Raw genomic sequence first — 19,184 nt, forward strand, 5'->3', positions numbered from 1 at the left:
TCAGTCTGAATCCAGGTCATTGGGGTTGTCAGAGCCAAACTCCTGCACATCTGAAGGATATTTGCTTCACACCTCTGGTCTGCCATTGCCTTTTTCCTTTTCCCTGAGGCTGTCCTATTCATCAGAGCCTCTGGAATCTTCATCTCTGGCACCGTTCGCCTCCTGTGGGCACCCACTGTGCCAGTTTTCCTCACTGTTCTCATCATTTTCATCTTCGTAAATGTCCTGTGGTTGCTGGCCATCACTCACCAGCTCCCACTTCTGGCTGTCGTGCTGCACGGAGGAATTCCTCGCTCCATTCTGGAGTGGCCATCTCCAAGTGGTAACTGACATACACAGTTATCCTTCTGTTCCTCCTGATGCCCAGCTCTTGATCCATCTGTCCTTGGATACAGTCAACTGCTCACGGATCAACTCTATGCAATTGCAGAGGATTACATCTGAGTCAGATGTTTTCCAGGAGCCATTGGAGGTGACTCCCTACTTATGGACCAGGTCAACAGCTGGAAGCATGCAACCTTAGCGGCGTCTGGGTTTCCCATGCATCATCAGACTCCAGGCCACTGGAGGGAATCTCTGGGATCAGTGTCTAGAGATCACCCAGCAGTGGCCTTCCAGCCAGATCTTCTGAGGCAAAGCATAGAGGTTGTGCCGGATGTGCCCCTGGGTGCCTAGAATAGGGCAGGGTGGTTTACAGGAGTGTCTGGACTGGATGGCTCCTCTTGGGAGTGCACTGGGGCCACCACCCGCAAGATGTTATTCTCCACTGCTCTCTCCAGATCTTTGTGGGCATCTTTTGGGCCATTCCTGGACTGCAGGGTTCCAAGGTCTTCACAAGTAAAGACAAGAGCTTTGCAGGCTCCCCACTGCACTCTGGCTTCACACAGGGTACACCTGTCCTGTCTGCCTCCAGGGCAGCTGTCACCAAGCCTCTTATTGCTGTAGTATTTTAAGATTACACTTGACCCTTGAACAACGGGGATTTGAACTGCACCAGTTAGCCCACTTAAACACGATTAAAAATAAATACAATATAGGATATAACATAGTATAGTATAAATACAGTATAGTATTTAGTCTTCCATATGATTTTCTTTTCCCTAACCTACTTTGTTATAAGAATACAATATAGAATACACATGACATACAAAATATATGTTAACCAACTGTTTATGTTATCCATAAGGCTTCTGGTCAATAACAGGCTATTGGTAGTTAAGTTTTGGGGGAATCAAAACTTACATGTGGATTTTCGACTTCACACAGGATCGATGCTGCTAATCACCATGTTGTTCAAGAGTCAACCATTCTTACAACTCTTCCTTAACAAGGTAAGTGATTTTAATTTCAGCACTGAACAAGCAGCTACCTCAATCCATCAGGGGGAATCTTTGGGCCTGACCCGTACTTTTAGGGTGTTCGGAACATGTTAACAATTTCACTATTTGTCAGGGCAAGCAACACAAGTACCAGGTTAAAACCTGTGTGGGTTATGTAAAACAACACAAATAAGAACTGCAAAGCTTTACCCAATGGCTGAGCAGAGCAGCCACCAGCCTGCGTATTACCTAAAAACTAGATCTAGTCCCTAACTACATGCTGAGATCCTGCAGACTCTTTGCTAGCTGGCTTTAGATATGTCCGCCTGTCCGGAAGTGGGAACAATGTAGGCGCTTCTTGCTAGGAGGGCAGTAGGAACTTGAGCTTTTCTTCTGGCCTTGGAGAGGAAAAAAGGGCCCCTGTAATCTGTTCTCCTCTCCTTAATAAACTGAAATTTTAAAATAAGTAATTTTTCTTTTTCTTACTTATTTTTTAAATTTATTTATTTATTTATCTATTTATTTATTTGGAGAGAGAGAGAGAGCACGAGCAGGAGGAGAGAGAGAGAGAGAGAGAGAGAGAGAGAGAGAGAGAGAGAGAGTGAGAATCTCAAGCAGGCTCTGAGCTCAGCACCTAGCTGGACAGGGGGCTGTATCCCACAGCCCTGGGATCATGACCTGAACCAAAATCAAATCAGTTGCTCAACCAACTGAGTCACTCCCGTGCCCCTCATTTGTTTTTCTTGTGATTAGGTTCACTCTCCCTTAGTTATGTCTGAAAATCATTGTCAGCATCTCTTGTCTAGTTTGTCAGCCCCACCTCTCTAGTTGCTGTATATCTGGGCCTTACAAGACCACATCTTTGTCTCACAGATGTCCCAGGGTCTTCTTTACTGACCACTTTCTGAGAGGGCAGACAAACCCTGCCCAACTAGACCCCAACTCACATTTCATTTTCCTTGCTTTTTACCAACCCTCCCTACATATCAGTATATGAGCTGTACTCACACTGAAAGTAACACTGAAAATCCTTGTTGTGTCCCGAAAACTGCTACACTATCCCAATGACAAACTAAATTAGCTTATTAATTTATTGAGAGAGAGAGAGAGAGAGAAAACACACAAGTGGGGGAGGGGCAGAGAGAAGGAGAGACAGAATCCCAAGCAGGCTCCATACCATCAGAACAGAGCCCAACGTGGGGCTCAAACCACGAGATCATGACCTGAGCTGAGATCAAGAGTCGGACACTTAACCGACTGCACCACCCAAGCGCCCCTGTTTTTTTTTAGTCCACTTATTTTAGTTTACATGAGATAAAATTCATTCCTTTCCTGTACAGTTCCATGAATTTTTACAAATGCACGGTAATATGTACACAGCCACCATAATCAAGATACAGAACTGTCTCATCACCTCCCAGAAATTTCCCTGGTGCTACCCCATTGTAGTCAACCTCTCCCCCCATCTTTACCACCTGGAAGGTGTGAGATCTGTTTTCTACTGCTATAATTTTGCCTTTTCCAAAATGTCATATAGAAGGAACCCTTTACTTAGGCCTCTTTCCCTTGGATGGATGTTTTGTGAAATTCCAAGTTGTTGCATTTATCAGGTTTTTTTTTTTAACTTTTTTTTTTTTTTTTTTTTTTTTTGAGACAGAGAGAGACAGAGCATGAACGGGGGAGGGGCAGAGAGAGAGGGAGACACAGAATCCGAAGCAGGCTCCAGGCTCTGGACCATCAGCCCAGAGCCTGATGCGGGGCTCAAACTCACGGACCACAAGATCGTGACCTGAGCCGAAGTCGGACGCTCAACCGACTGAGCCACCCAGGCGCCCCTGTTCTTCTTTTTAATTGCGCTAGATTTGTATAGGTGTACCGTGTTTCATCTTTCTATTGAAAGGCCTTAGGTTTTGGTAGTTATGAATAAAGCCATTGCAAATATTTGCTTACAGTTTTTTGTGTGTGAACATAAATTTTCATTTTTCTGGAGTAGATACCTATGTGGGATTGCAGGGTGATATGATAAGAGTATGTTTAACTTTTTTAAACTGCCAAGCTTTTCCAAGGCGGCTGTACCAGTTTCACCAACAATGTATTTTATTTTATCTCCCTGTTTTTTTTTAAAGAAGCAATTTTGTTGAGGTAAAATTCACAAGTCACAGAATTTACCCATCTAAAATGTACAATTCAATGGTTTTTAGTATAATCACATAATTGTGCAAAGATTACCACAATCACTTGAGGACATTTTTATGAGCTCAAAAAAGAAACTTTGTACCCATTAGTAGACACTCCTCATTTCTCCCCAACTTCTCCAGCCCCAGGCAGTCAAAATCGACTTTTTGTTTCTGTAGATTTGCTTAGACTAGACATTTCATATTTATGGAATCATATAATATTAGCATTTTGTGACTGGTTTCTTAGCATAATTTCAAGATTCATTCTTGTGGTAGCATATATCAGTATTTCATTCCTTTTTATGGCCAAATAATATCCCAGTGTTTGGATATAACACATTTCATCCATCCATTTGTTGATGGACATTTGGGTTGGATTTCCACTTTTTTGGCAATTATGAATAATGCTTATGAACATGCGTGGATGAGCTTTTGCACGGACGCGTGTTTTCATTACTATTGGGAATTACTACCTGGGAATGGAATCGCTGGATGATACGATAACTCTATATTTAATCATTCAATGAACTGCAAGGCTGTTTTCCAAAGCGGCTGCATCATTTTACATTCCCACCAGTAATGCCTGGGATAACTGTGACCACCTGGGTCTTCCATTGCGCCACACACAATGCAGGGGCTAAGCCAGTGTCTCCGTGATTGCGTAAGTGTGGGTGGAGTAGTGTCTGGAGTATTGTACTGGCTAGGCAGAAACAAAGGAATATAGGATGCTTACAGCAACAGTCTACAGCGGAATGCAGAGCCTAGTGATATTCTATGGTGAGCAGCATTCCCTTGGTCGTCTACACAACTGCAGTCCTTCCAGCCCTCCATCCTTCCTCCAATGTCCAGGTCTGCAGGGTGGGTTCAGCCAGGCTGCTAGCAGGTCACATAAAGTGGTGGTGGACAGCCGGGAGAAGACTGAGAGACAAAGGCATGACTCCCACAGCTCCATAGCCCACGCTCCACGAGATGAAAAACTAGTTCCATATCTCAAGCTGGTTAATGGCCAGCTCCGTGCCCAGATCATCTGCTTCCCAGCCCTGTGTCTCCTTTGGGACATACACACCCCATCACAAGGCGACAGCCTTCCCGGGTGTCAATGTCATGGAGACTGAAGGGCCTTTGAGACCACAAATGATGGTTTTCCAGAGAGATCATTTATCTCTGAAAGCTGACTCATGGGGGTTATTTCTTGGTGGTGGGTTAAGTGGTGAACTCATCTGTCAAATCTTACTAGCTGCTCCTATGGCATCAACTGCTGGACAAGAGGGGTAGTTCCTGAGGCTAGTGATGTAGGCAGGAGCCAGGCCAGCAGTAGAATTTTGTGTCATTCCAAGGAACCTGGGCTTTCCTTTGAAGATGACAGCCACGAAGGCAACTTTGTCCGGGAAGCATGGAGTCCTGCCACAATCACCCAGATCACCCCCTGACCATATGTCTCAAACCATTCCTAATCTGGTTCCCCTCCTGAGAGCTGGACTCTAAATTTGACCCTATTTTTCTAAGCAATAACAAATCTGATTGTGGTGATTCATAAGACAATATTGCCAATTCCAAATCTGTCCTGAACATATGTGGGGCAGTCCAGGTGAAAGGGCAGGATAGCTAATGGGACAGATAATCCACACATTCCGTTCTGGGGGTGAAATAGTTTAGCAATAGAATTTACAGGTATAGTGGATGCTGTATTGCGCCCTGTTGCCATTGAGAGACATATTCGCCAGCTGCAGGTAACGTTGCTAGGAAATTCACCAAGAGGCTTTATTGAGAATCTTAAGCAGACACCAGAAAAAAATGTTTGTGAAAAACAGTGCTAAAAGCAAACGAATTGAAGCCAGGGACATTTAGTTGTACTGAATGATTCACTGATTGACTGATTAATTGATCAGAGCTAGAAGATTTATTCCAAATATAAATCTGGGGCGCGTGGGTGGCTCAGTCAGGTAAGCATCCCACTTAGGCTGAGGTCATGATCTCACTGTTTGTGAGTTCTAGACCCTCGTCAGGCTCTCTGCTGACAGCTCAGAGCCTGGAGCCTGCTCCGGATTCTGTGTCTCCCTCTCTCTCTGCCCCTCCCCCACTTGTGCTCTGTCTCTCCCTGTCCCTCTCAAAAATAAATAAACATTAAAAAAATAAAATATAAATCCTATAGGATAGGATACCAGTTACACAGTAATCAGGAGGCAGAATTTAATGGGCAAAATCCTGTACAGAGTGGGGAGATTGATCTTTATGGGAGGATCACTGCTTTCTCCTTGGGTGTAGGCAGGAGGAGGAAAGGAGGCTCAGCATTTCCAGGTTTTCCTCTGAAGTCTGAAGAAGTCTACGCATGTCCTACATACATCTATAGTATCTTTGAAATCTAAATTCAAGACAATTTATGAGCTTGAAGGGGTTAGATTTACTCTGGAGGTGAGATTGAAATGATAATGCTGTCTGCACACAGCCTGTTCTTTCTATATATTTGGGTGTGTCTCAAACTGCATAGTTGGATTGTGTGTGTGTGTGTGTGTGTGTGTGTGTGTGTGTGTGTGTGTGTTTATCTGAGAATCTTTCTGTCATATTGAGGATCAAATACATTTACTTACCTTGTTATAGTTTGCAAATCAATATAAAAACTTAGTGAAAGATTCAGGGCTTAAGGAGCACTAAACCCATGCCTAGATTTGGGTTGATTTAGGCAGGGCATTGCTGGGGTGGTGAGGAGGCAGAAGGTATACACCAGAGGACTGGGCATTAGAACTGGTAAGTGACTAAGCCACGTGAAAATTATATATAGATTTTAGAGGCCATTAGGGTGTAATGACAAAGGGACAGAGGAATTGTTTTGGGGTGCTGGAACTTCTCTGGATCCTGATCGTGATGGAATTTATACAAATCAATACATGTGTTAAACCTGTAAGAAGTCAGTTTTACTGTATTTTAATTCAAAAAATAGGAATTTACAATTTAACCCCGAAATAAGTAAACTTCCTATGTCTTCCCAAAGTGACATTTGTTTCTTTTTTTTTTTTTATTTTTTTTAATGTTTATTTATTTTTGAGACAGAGAGAGACAGAGCATGAACGGGGGAGGGGCAGAGAGAGAGGGAGACACAGAATCGGAAACAGGCTCCAGGCTCCGAGCCATCAGCCCAGAGCCTGATGCGGGGCTTGAACTCCCGGACCGCGAGATCGTGACCTGGCTGAAGTCGGACGCTTAACCGACTGCGCCACCCAGGCGCCCCATTTGTTTCTTAACCAAAGTCTGATTTCTCTGTGATGTCTCTTCAGATGTCAGTGTTTTACCTATAATTAAAAATGGCAGAGTTTATCAATATTTCCAAGATTAATATCTGATGCTGCAGCTGTCACAAGATTTGGTATTTATGGTGAGCACTGGGAACACTGCTAACAAATTTCTAAAAATAACCAAGGGGGGACTGTAGGTTGGGGTTAGGGTTGGATTGGAGTTGGGATTCTGTGAGGTTTGAGTGACATACATAGTAAATGGGTGGGGAGGGAACCTTGAGCAGAGGTATTTACACAGAATTCAGGGAATGGTCCATGCTCTAGCCATGTTATCCCCAGGAGCAGGACCTCCAGCTATTTGCTTCTGACAGGTGGAATAATGAGAGTTTTGATTTTATGCCCTACACTCTTCCGTGTTGTTCAGATTTGCAGCAAAAAACATGTGCTCGTTTTATAAAAGAAAAAGCAAGTGCTGAGAAAGAAGACAGTGAAGTTTATGAAGATAAGCTAAAAAGTAACTAAAACTAAACTTTTTGGTCTATCTTTGGAAACTTTCCCAACAGGTCTGAATTTGCCGCTGGTTTCCCTGTGGCCTCAGGAAGAACGCTGCTGCCCTGCCATCTAGTGGCGACATGGCAGTGGCGCCTTCCAACCAGCGTTTCAGCAAAGCAAACATTTGCTTTACCGACTTCGAAGAAGACAGCAACTATACGTTGTTCTGACTAAAACTTTGATTTGCCGAAGCCTTATGGATACCAAACACAGGTCAAGCATTCTTTTTTATGGTAAAAATCTCATCCTTTTGGCATCATCAAGGAACAAAACTTCTCCACTCAAAGCTTAACTCTTAAGGACCTACATAAAAATTAAATGAACACTCTCACCATTTTTTAAACCGAATATATTGAACAAAACAACGTTTCTTTTAGAGCTCATGGTTTAAAAAAATAAAACAAGGGGCGCCTGGGTGGCTCAGTCAGTTGAGCTGTCCGGCGGCTCAGGTCATGGTCTTGCGGTCTGTGAGTTCGAGCCCTGCGTCGGGCTCTGTGCTGACAGCTCAGAGCCGGAGCCTGTTTTGGATTCTGTGTCTCCCTCTCAATCTGCTTCTCCCCCACTCATGCTCGCTCTCTCTCTCTCTCTCTCTCTCAAAAATAAGTAAACATTAAGAAACAAAACAAAACAAAACAATATCACTGGGAAGAGCCTGGTTTCGTCGTAATGAATCAGTAAATCCAGAGCCCGGTGTAGCAGTATATCCTATATTGGTTTGCTAGGCCCACTGTAACAAAGTGCCACAGAGTGGGTGGCGTAAATGACAGAAGTTTGTTGTCTCACAGTTCTGGAGGATGGAAGTCCAAGACCAAAGTGCTGGCAGCATTGGTACCTTCTGAGGGCTGTGAGGGAAGGATCTGTCCCACGCTTCCTTCTCTTGGGCTTGTACTCCCCCTGCATCTTTACCGTGTCTTCCTTTCATCTGTATCTCTGTGTCCAAATATCCCCTTTTAATAAAGACATCAGGCATATTGGATTAGTACCCACCTATTGGCCTCAGTTTAACTTGATTAGCCCTTTAAAGACCCCATTTCCAAATGAGGTCACATTCTGAGGTAGTGGTGGTTAGGACTTCAACATCCGAATTGGGGGAGGGGTCCGTGCACAGTTGAACTCCGATTTGGCCTTCGATGAGCTGAATCACCAGTCTATTTTGATGAACAATAAGCATGAGGCAGTCAGTACAGAGAAGGGTGCTGTTACCATTCCATAGCTGCCATGGATGGAAGGGCATAACCAAGAGCTGGGCCAGACCCATGGAGCCTGATGGATGGTGGGGATTGTTGCTCCGACAGGCAATGGGGCAGGTAGTGTGGAAATGCATCGTGTGAAGTGGGGCAGGGAGCTGGGCCCAGGCATTAAGGGGAAGTGCATGGTCTCGCAGTGGGGTATAGGGACCCATGTCCGGCAGAGAAGAAAATGGGCCACTGTAGGTCCTGGGAGCAGCTTCACTGAGGTGTGATGAGGGAAGAGCTGAGCCACTCACCTGCAGAATGTGCATGGAACTGCTAAGCTGTGGACAGGGGAAGGATTGAGCTTTGCTGCTGCAGGCACCACCGTGGCATGGGCACATCTGAGCTGGCATGATTGTGTTGCTTCCTATGAGTGCGGCTAGGCTCTGGGGAGTTGCTTGCGGCTCAGAACCCTTCTAGGCAGCCTCCATTTCCCTCAAACGTCAATAGCTACTGGGAGGATAAATCTGTGCTTGGGTTTGTCCCCTCTGCTATAACAGTAATTTAACATCATGTGAGAGATTTCTGATGTAATTCAACCATTTCCTAAATTATCTGGGAAGTTTATTTGGAGGTCTGGGAGATATAGTAAGTCCTGGGAGTGTTCTAATGAGGTCTGATCAATCTTTGATGTAAAGATCTAAAATATTATGAGCATCTTTGAAATACATGAATTATTATTAATTTAGCTTTAAGGCTTACACAAGACGTAGAAGCATACTCTGTTTGCTTGGTCATATCTACACAGATAGAATTTTCCAAAATGTGGAAATCACCTCATTATATAGATTTGGACATCATAATGACAGTTAATAAAATGAAATTCTAATGGAGTTTTCATTAAAAACATTTGTTTAATGTTAATTTATTTTTGAGAGAGAGAGAGAGAGAGCATGAGCAGGGGAGGGGCAGAGAGAGAGAGAGAGGGAGACACAGAAATTGAAGCAGGCTCCAGGGTCTGAGCTGTCAGCACGGAGCCCAATGTGGGGCCTGAACTCACAAACTATGAGATCATGACCTGAGCCAGAGTCTGATGCTTAACCAACTGAGCCAATCAGGCACCCCTTGAGTTTTCATTTTTATTGCTAAGTTTTTTTTAAGGAGAAGAACTTGCAGAAGGTAAGCAACAAAAACACCTTGGTTCTAGAAGATTAGAACATATTCAGCAAAATGAACACATCTATATAAATGGTATACAAACAGTTCTTTCTGGTTTTCCTGTGACCCATTAGTAGAGATCTGACTGGCAGGTATTTCTGCAATTAATTGATTCTAGAAAATTTGGCAAGGCTCGCTGTTCTCTGTCTCGAGAATTGGAAACGGCCCAGTTTATAAATATGAATATAACAGTGTCCTTTATGTGTTCAATGTTTTGGGAAAAGTCTCTGTCAAAAGATATGGTTTTTGTGACTTATACTTGATCTCAAATATTTATACATAAAGTACTGATGCTCTGTTCTAAGAAATATTTTACCAAATTCAAAGTATATCGATATGTGAAAGCCACGACCTAAGTGTACGTGTTAGTTGCCTTCTCCTCAAGATCCACTCTCCATGATTGTCCACCCAGTCCTGGACTGAGGGAGCCTGACCTATATGGACTGCTTCAAGAGTTCCCTTTGCCTCCTGGCTTCAGGATGGGTCCAGCCAATGGAAGTAGGGGTTATCAGAAGAAGACCCACAGGTGGGAGGAGAATACGGGCAGATATTTATTCTCCTAGCTTCCTTCCTGTTGAGTTTCTGACAGGGGTGCTCTGAACCTAACCAGAGGTCACAGCTCCTGCCAGGTGGCCGCTTCCACAGAGCTGCCTCCCCAAACTCATGTGACTTTAAGTCTTCACATTTAGAGATAATAACTGTTCCTCAAGGTTATAAACCCCAGGGAACTGCACCATCAATTGTCACCTTCTGAAAACTCTGCCATGTATTTCAAGCAGTCCCTTTGATCAAATTCTCCTCAAATTACCCAGGTTTTTTTCCGTCTTATTTTTGTCAAGGCATTGATTATATAGTGTGTTTACTCTTTTCTTTGTGTGAACTAAGCATATGGCAGAAAACAGTAACATACAATCTCTGTGAAAAACTGGGGAGATTTTGTACTATAAAGCTGCTCTATTAATACATCTCGTCTTCCTTTTCTTTTAGTAGAAACTGGTGCTCCAATTTCTAGTCAGCTCTGAGTCTCTCTTGAGGTCAGTTTAGCCACAACCAGTCAGGATTCAAGGGGCTGTTTATACCTTGTTATTGTTTGGGTTGGGTATTTTATGCCCCCCAAGTGCAACAACCATCCTCTAGAATATGTGAGGTAGAAGGAAGAAAGATTTCCTTCTTAATATTATTGAAAAAATATTAAGTTTTTTATTTGCGTCCTTGTCCCTTCCCCTCAACAGGCCGCTGAACTTCTCACCTTATTCTTTTATTACATGGACACATTCTGTTGCATTAAAATGCTAGACTCTAGAAGCCAGAGACATAAGTTAGCCTCTCATAGTTGAAAATGTGTGTGTGTGTGTGTGTACGATACAGTGAGTCGTGTCCCCTCAAAATTCGTATGTTGAAGCCCTAACCCAACAATGTGACTCAATTTCGAGATATGACTTTTAAGAGTTTAATTCCATTGTAGTCTAAAAATATACTTTGTACCACTTGTAGTCTTCTAAATTGTTTAAGGTGTACTTTATAGCCCATGGGGTGCCTGGGTGGCTCAGTGGGTCAAGTGTCCTACCCTTGATTTCAGCTCAGGTTGTGATCTCAAAGTTCATGGAATTGAGCCCAGTGTTGGGCTCTGCGCTGACAATGTGGGGCCTGCTTGGGATTCTCTCTTTCTCCCTCTCTCTCTGCCCCTCCAGTGAGTTCTCTCTCTCAAAAATAAATAAATAAATAAATAAATAAGAAGGTGTACTTTATGGCCCAGAATGTGGTCTGTCTCGGTGAATGGTCTCTGCAAGCTTGAAAAGAATGTGTATTCTGCTTTTGTTAGCCAGAATATTCCATAAATGTCAATTAGATCAATTTACAGTGTTGTTTCGTTAAACTATATCGTAAATGATTTTTCTGCCTGCTTGATCTATTAGTTATTGATGGACAGATGTTGGATCTCCATCTATAATAGCGCATTGGTCTATTTTTCTTTTTTTTCTATCAGGTTTTGCCTCACATATTATGATGCTCTGCTGTTAGGTGCATGCATGTTTAAGAATGTAAGTCTTCTTGGAAAATGACCCCTCTATTATTCTGTAGTGTCGCTTTTTATCCCTGATAATTTTCCTTGTTCTGAAGTCTACTTTGTCCAAAATGAATATAACTATTTTAGTTTTCTTTTGATTAGCATTATCGTTGTAATATTTCTCCATACCTTTACTTTTAATCTATTGGATTCTGTATATTCAAAGTGGTTTCCTTGTAGACAACTTATGGTTGGATCTTACTTTTTTTTTTTTTAATCCACTCTGACAATTTCTGTCTTTTAATTGGTATAATTAGACCCATTCACATTTAAAGTGATTATTGAGCATCGGGTGTTATATGTAAGTGATGAATCACTAAATTCTACTCCTGAAATTATTATTACGCTGCATGCTAAGTTGGATTTAAATAAAATTAAGAAATTTTTTTAAAAAGCTATATTAAAAAAATAAAGTGATTATTCATATATTTGGGTTAATATCAGTCATGCTTGTAAGTATTTTCTATTTGTTGCCAGAGGCTTCTTTTTCTACTTTCTTTGAGTTTCATTGAGCATGGTTTATTTTTTAAATTTATTTATTTATTTAGAAAGAGAGAAAACAAGGGAGGGGCAGAGAGAGAAGGAGAGAGAGAATGCCAAGCAGACTCTGGCACCGTCAGCACAGAACCTGACACAAGGCTTGATCTCATGAACTGTGAGATCATGACCTGAGTCGAAATCAAGGGTCAGACACTTAACCGACTGGGCCACCCAGGTGCCCTGAGCATTTTTTATTAGTAAACAGTTACACTTCTTTCATAAGAAATTAGTGGTTTCCCTAGAATTTGCAATATACTATAATATTTGTGGGGCTAAAAAAATTTTTTTTAATGTTTATTTGAGAGACAGAGACAGAGCATGAGTGGGGGAGGGGCAGAGAGAGAGGGAGACACAATCTGAAGCAGGCTCCAGGTTCTGTATTTGTGGAGTTTTAAAACCACCACTGTGTATGTACAGATATATAGGAAGGAAAAAATTGCAAATGTTTCAATTTGAAGAATTTAAGTGAAGGGTATATGAATGTTTGCTGTTCAATTCTTTCCATTTTTTTGTATGGCTGAAATTTTTCAAAAAAAAGAATATGGGGGGAGGAATGCTACTGTACCGTTGTTGGAGGCCGGCCAGCCAGCCTGATTTTTTTTTCTTTCTTGTAGTCAATTCGCTTTTCACCTGAATGGTTGAAGTATTCTTTCTTTATCCTTAAGGTGGAATAACTTACCTCTGATATTTACAGTTGTAAAGCGTCCCTTAATAACTTTTCTTTGAGTGCGATGTGCATCTCCACCTAGAAGCTCAGTTTTTTTTTTCTGGGTAATCACCTTTATTAAATCTTCTGGCCATTATGGGGGTTACTTTGCATTTAGGACACAAATTATCCTCACGTTGGATCATTTCTATCTTCTGTTTCTGTGGGCTTCTCTGTGTTTTCATTAATTTCTTTTTTTTCAACTGCATGCACTCTGATCATCTTAAGCTTTTCTCTTAACTTGATTTCCAAAGGTGTCTCTTCTATTCCTTGCTATTTGTAATTCAGTGTATTAATTCTGTAATCGTGTTTTTTGGCCCCTCAATTTATATGTATATACGTATATTTTTTAAATGTTTGTTTATTTATTTTGAGAGGGGGAGGGGGAGGGGCAACGGGAGAGGGAGAGAGAGAATCCCAAGCAGGCTCAAAGCTCAGGGTAGAGCCTAACGCAGGGCTCAATTCTATTAGTGTGAGATCATGACCGGAACCTAAATCAAGAGTTGGTCACTTAACCAACTTAGCCACCCAGGTGCCCTTCCAGGTGGAACCTGGAGTCTGCTTCAGATTCTGTGTCTCCCTCTCTCTCTGCCCCTCCCCTGCTCATGCTCTGTCTCTGTCTCTCAAAAATAAATAAACATTAAAAAAAAATTTTTAGCTCCACAAATATTATAGTATATTGCAAATTCTAGGGAAACCACTAATTTTTTAATAAAAGAAGTGTGTGTGTGTGTGTGTGTGTGTGTGTGTGTGTGTGTATGTGTGTGTGTGTATCGTTTTAAGAGAGAGAGAGTGAGCACACATGAGCAGGAGAGGGGCAGAGAGAGAGGGAGACACAGAATCCGAAGCCGGCTCCAGGCTCTGAGCTGTCAGGGCAAAGCCAGATACGGGTCTCGATCTCACAAACTGTGACACCATGACCTAAGCCAAAGTCAGACACTTAACAAACTGAGCCATGCAGGCACCCCTCAATTTATATTTTTCAGTCTGAAGCTCTCCTTTTTATCATTTTCTTTTGTTTCTCTTTACTCTCTTCTTGATGAAGTCTTATTTTTAATTAGTATATATACAATTCACAGAGATATAAAATGTCTTGCTATTCCTTTACGTATTCCTATAGATCATTTTCTTTACCATTCCTTGCATGATTTCCTCCTTTCTTGCCTCCCCCACTTTCTCATTTTCATTGTTAAATGCACCGACCGAGCCATTGTTCTGCTTTTTGCAGTTTCAACGAATAGTCCATCCCTTTGGGGAACCCACTCAACCTTTGGGTCATTTCCCAATGGGAAACTGGACTCAGAGACGGAGCGATTGCCAAGAATAGGGGGGAAAGAAAGGCTATCCCTCAGTTGGTAATCTTCAGATTGCTTGCAATTCTTAGATTTGTGGGTTTTCCAATATGATTTCAGGTGGTGGTGTGGTGAGGAGTCAGGCCTCTGCCTTTCCACTTTGCTCCAGAATCTTCTACTTCCCTCCTTGACATCAGTTTTTGAAGTTTATTACCTTACATTATCTCTGTTTATTGCCAATTATTAATGATTTTTGGGGAGGCAAGGATTTAAAAAAAACTTATTTGGGGGACATTTGTTAAGAAGTAGGGAAAGCAAAATGTGGGTCAGTCTTAATTCTCCCTTTTAACTTAAAAGTCTATTACTCTCCACCTTGTCATGTTTATATTTAAAGGCAGGTCACAGGAAGAGGGAATTCCTCTTTTTTTTTTTTCTTTTTGAGAGACAGAGAGAGAGAGAACACATATGCGTGCGAGTGGGGAAGAGGCAGAGGAAGAAGGAGAGAGAAAATTTTACGCAGGCTCCATGCCCAGCACAGAGCTTGACTCAGGGCTCAATCCCACGACCATGAGATCATGACCTGAGCTGAAACCAGAAGTAGGGTGTTTGACTGACTAAGCCACCCAGGCTCCCCAGGAAATACTTCTCAAAAGGAACAAACCCTAATGCTTTGAGCTGAGCATGATGTCAGAAGTCATCTACCCCTCAAGTTCACAGAGCTAGTTAATGACTGAGCTGGGACTACCTAAAGGTCTCTTGATATTCCCCCCCCCCCCCCCCCCCCCCGTCTTCCTCTTTCTCACTAATGGGTGGAATTCTCTCACAGAGAGAAGTGTGTGTGTAGTTTTCATGCTGGTGACTTTCCTTCCCTGCCTCTAATCATACTACATCCCTCTGAGTCTTTGTAAGAGACACCCTGGTGGCCCGGAAATTGGGGCTCTAAGTATAACACTAAAAAAGCACACACTGGATAAAGACTCCATAAAATGAGGAGAGAACACTAGGGGAAAAGTGTAAGCTTTTTTCTTTCTCTTTTTCTCTCTAGTTTAAAAAAAAAAACCCTTGACCAAACAAACAAACAAACAAACAAGACCAAAAAAAAAGAAATGCCACCAACAGGCATAAATCATTTTAGGGTATGAAACATTGTAAAAGTGAGGAGTTTGATTTTCTGGGCTGATTCACCTCAGCTGCTCTGACAGGCAATGAGAATTGAGAAATGGTCCCCATGAGAACTGTATAATGAGCATACGCCTTGGGTTTTAATATTGTCAGTTGGAAAATGACTTAAGAACAAGATAAAGGAGCGTAGTTTAGCAGGGAATGTAAAAACACAATCTGCCTTGAATGTTATAACTCCCCAAAGGGTCAGACCTATCTCTGATCTGTGAGGTATCTCAGAATGCACCCCATCTATTACACTGGAAGCTTTCCCTCTTCAGGAAGTAGAGCTATGAAGCTGTCCCCAAACTTATTGGTCACTATCCACCGTTAAAACCAGAGGGTTAAATATTTCTCCAGCTTCCCAGAAGCGCAGAGTCCTATGGCTTAAAGAGATTTTGATCTTTATTCTACAATGAGGATCTTAGTTGATTCTGACTTGGGGACATCCAGAAATAAATTAAACTTGACCCCTAGCTGCAAGAAAAGGACAAAAAGGAAGTACAAAAAATACAAAGAAAAGTATTTTCTGTCAAAGTCAGTTGAGTATCAAACACTTAGAATTCATAAATAATCCAGAATTGCACGTGTGGAATATGCATGGCATGAGAGAATGAAACAATGATGGGAGTCTTTAGGTTCAAAACATAAAACATGGGGGTGAGTGAAAGACCCTTTTGGTTCTGAGAGGTAACGGAGTTTCATCAAAAGAGGACAGGCTCTGAGATACTCACTTGTGCAAGTACGTGATTATAATCCTCAGTTCCTCATCTGTAAATTACAGATCATAATTGTAAGTATTCATGTTTATTACAAAGATTAAATAGGATAATCTGTGCAAAATGCCTGAATTAGACTAAGTACCCACTAAAAGTTTATTGATGTTATCATTGTTATTATTTTTCCCTGAAGACTAGAGTTCACGTTGCTTTTACTCTTGCTTATATTTCTTGCAAGGACCAGTCCAGCAATTTCTTCTATCTTGCTCATATAAAAATAAAGGGAAACCTCTCTGACATGGAATCAGGAGACTAGAAGGAGCCTTACCGTTCCATGTCAATTATAGGAAGAATTGTCAATTATAGACCCCAGCAGAAGAATCATCAATAAGAAGGAATCATCAATTACAGACCCCAACAGAGAAAGATGTACATTGCATCCCCTACAAGAAATCAATTCCCTCTGCAACTCAGCCAATGAGAAACTCTTGCTTTTCTCCAACAAACGTTTGTTCAAAACAACCCCTCCCAATTTCCTCATCCTTGTCTGTAAAATTACATTCCAGAAACCATTTCTGTCCTACTCTCAGACCCTGTGTTTTGGGTGGGATTATCCCAACTCCCAGCTCCAGGATATGTGGCCAACCTGACCATTCCACCCCCCTAAACAGGCTGCTTAGTTTAAGACTGGGCAGATGACTCAAATTAGACCAATGATTTTGCTAGATTCCATAGGAAAGCAAGAACTGCTAACCTATTAGAGTCTGAGTCTAGAGGTACCAGCGGTCACCATAGTGAAAAGGCTGCCTGGGAATGGAATCAGCCCAGAGGAATGCAGAACTGAGAGATAGAGGTGGTTCTTTAATAAAATGTTTGAATTTCTGGCTCCAGCTGTAACTGAAGACCTACACATGTACCCTTTATTGGTTTATAAGCCAAATGAAGTCTTTTTTTTCTTGCTTAAGTCAGTTTGGCTTGAGTTTCTGTCTTGATAAATAATCCTGTCTTAGAAAGAAATATGAACTAGGCCGTGTAATCCAGTTACTCATTTCTATATTTTTTCCACATTCCCCCCCTCCTCTTGAATTCAGTGCCTTTATGCTCTCATCTTCCTATTTATTTTCTCATGGGAAATAATCTGATAATGTTTGTTCTTGATGCTACAGGGTGAATTTGTGTTACTGTGTTATTTTTCTTAGAATATTGACATTTGAGGCCTTACATTTATTCCTATAATGAAAGGCTTTGTTCCTGTTAAATGACTTAGCCTTAGATAAGTAGGTATGTCAAAATTAAAAGAAACATTAAAAATGTATCAACCAAATAACAATGTGTGATTCTTATTTGGATTCTAATTCAAACAAACGAAAGTTTAAAAATAAATGATGATATAATCAGGGGATTGAACATTGGATATTTGGTATTCAGAAATAATTGTTAAAATACTTATGTGTGATCATGCTAACATGATAATTTTTAAAGAGTTTCTATTTTCAGGAGATAAATCTGTAGATGTTTTGGATGGAAAGATATAATATTTGAGATTTGCTTCAAAATATTCCAGGGGTCCTGGGTAGCTGAGTCAGCCAAACTCTAGATTTTGGCTCAGGTCATGATCCCAGGGTCATGGGATTGAGTCCCAAGTAGGGCTCTGCACTGAGTGTGGAGCGTGCTTGGGATTCTCTCTCTCTCCCTCTCTCTTTCCCACTGCCCCTCTCCCCCATTTGCATGCTTTCTCTAAAATAAAAATAGTAATAATAAAAAATAAAAGGTAAGAGGACAGGAGGTACAGATGAAAAAAATTTGAGATAAATTAATAATGGTTGAAGCTGGGGTGATGGGTTGAGCATGGGGTTCATTATCTTAAATTCTAACTTTATAAGTTTGAAATATTGCCTCAGAGATTTTTAAAAGTAATAAGTAGAAATGGCCAAGGCTGCTATGTGCCTATCCAGAACCTATGCTCTCCTTCTCCCTTACAAGCAGAACCCCTACATGGTTGAGGATGCAATGTAACTACCTAAATCAAAAAACTTTTTGATGATTTTTTTCTTCCAGTCTTGCTTGCAAATGCGAATGACCTGTGAAATCAGATAGAAGCCATTGGGTGTAGCTTCCATGAATGTGACCCTTGTCTCTTTTCTGCTGCCTTAGACCAAGACCTGAGGAAGGAATTGGCAGGGTCATCTTGCTTCACAGACAACCTGAAGACCAGAATGCATGACGCTGTGGAGGGTGGTGCCAAAGGTTAGAAGGAGTCTGCATAGTTGATGACTGTGGAGATGCCACACCAGCTCCGGGATACTTTCCCTTTTTTTTTTTCAACAGGGATAATTAACCTTTTTTATCTTTTTTTACATTTTTTTTAACGTTTATTCATTTTTGAGACAGAGAGAGACAGAGCACGAATGGGGGAAGGTCATAGAGAGAGGGAGACGCAGAATCTGAAACAGGCTGCAGGCTCTGAGCTGTCAGCACAGAGCCCGACGCGGGGCTCGAACTCACGACTGCGAGATCATGACCTGAGCTGAAGTCAGACGCCCAACCGACTGAGCCACCCAGGCGCCCCTAACCTTTTTTATCTTAAATTTGTATTCGTGCTCACAGAGGCTGTAAAATCTATGAGGACAAGGTCCCTCCCCTTCTCTAAGTTCACAAACTTGGGTGCTTTTTGGAGTTATCTGGGGTGCTTTTTAAAATATCAGGGAGTGCGCCCCTCTTCCAGAGTGGCTGATTTCAATGGAATTGGAATTTGTAAAAGCTGCCCTGGGTGATTTTAACGTGCAGCCAGCTTGGACACTCACTGTTTGAGCTCGCGGCCCCTGGCCGGTGGGTGGTGACGGCCAGGGATCACGCCTCACCGCCTGCGCTAGGAGGAGCAGCGGCCCAGGCAGCCGGGCGCTTCAAAGCCCACTCAGCCCCGCCCTTTCCCCGCCCTTTCCCCCGCCCTTTCCCCCCGCTCAGGGGCGGCCCCGGAAGGCGCCGGGACTCGAACTGTCTTTAAGCCCGCGTTCCGGGAACGCCGAGGTG

The 19,184-nt window shown here is 42.1% G+C and overlaps 1 pseudogene; it reads right to left on the reverse strand.

Annotated features, from left to right (window-relative positions):
- LOC122470010 lies at window positions 1-8,863 on the reverse strand (annotated as a pseudogene).
- Window positions 8,864-19,184: the final 10,321 nt, after the last annotated feature.

This window comes from Prionailurus bengalensis, chromosome D3, assembly GCF_016509475.1.
Source record: "Prionailurus bengalensis isolate Pbe53 chromosome D3, Fcat_Pben_1.1_paternal_pri, whole genome shotgun sequence".
NCBI lineage: Eukaryota > Metazoa > Chordata > Mammalia > Carnivora > Felidae > Prionailurus > Prionailurus bengalensis.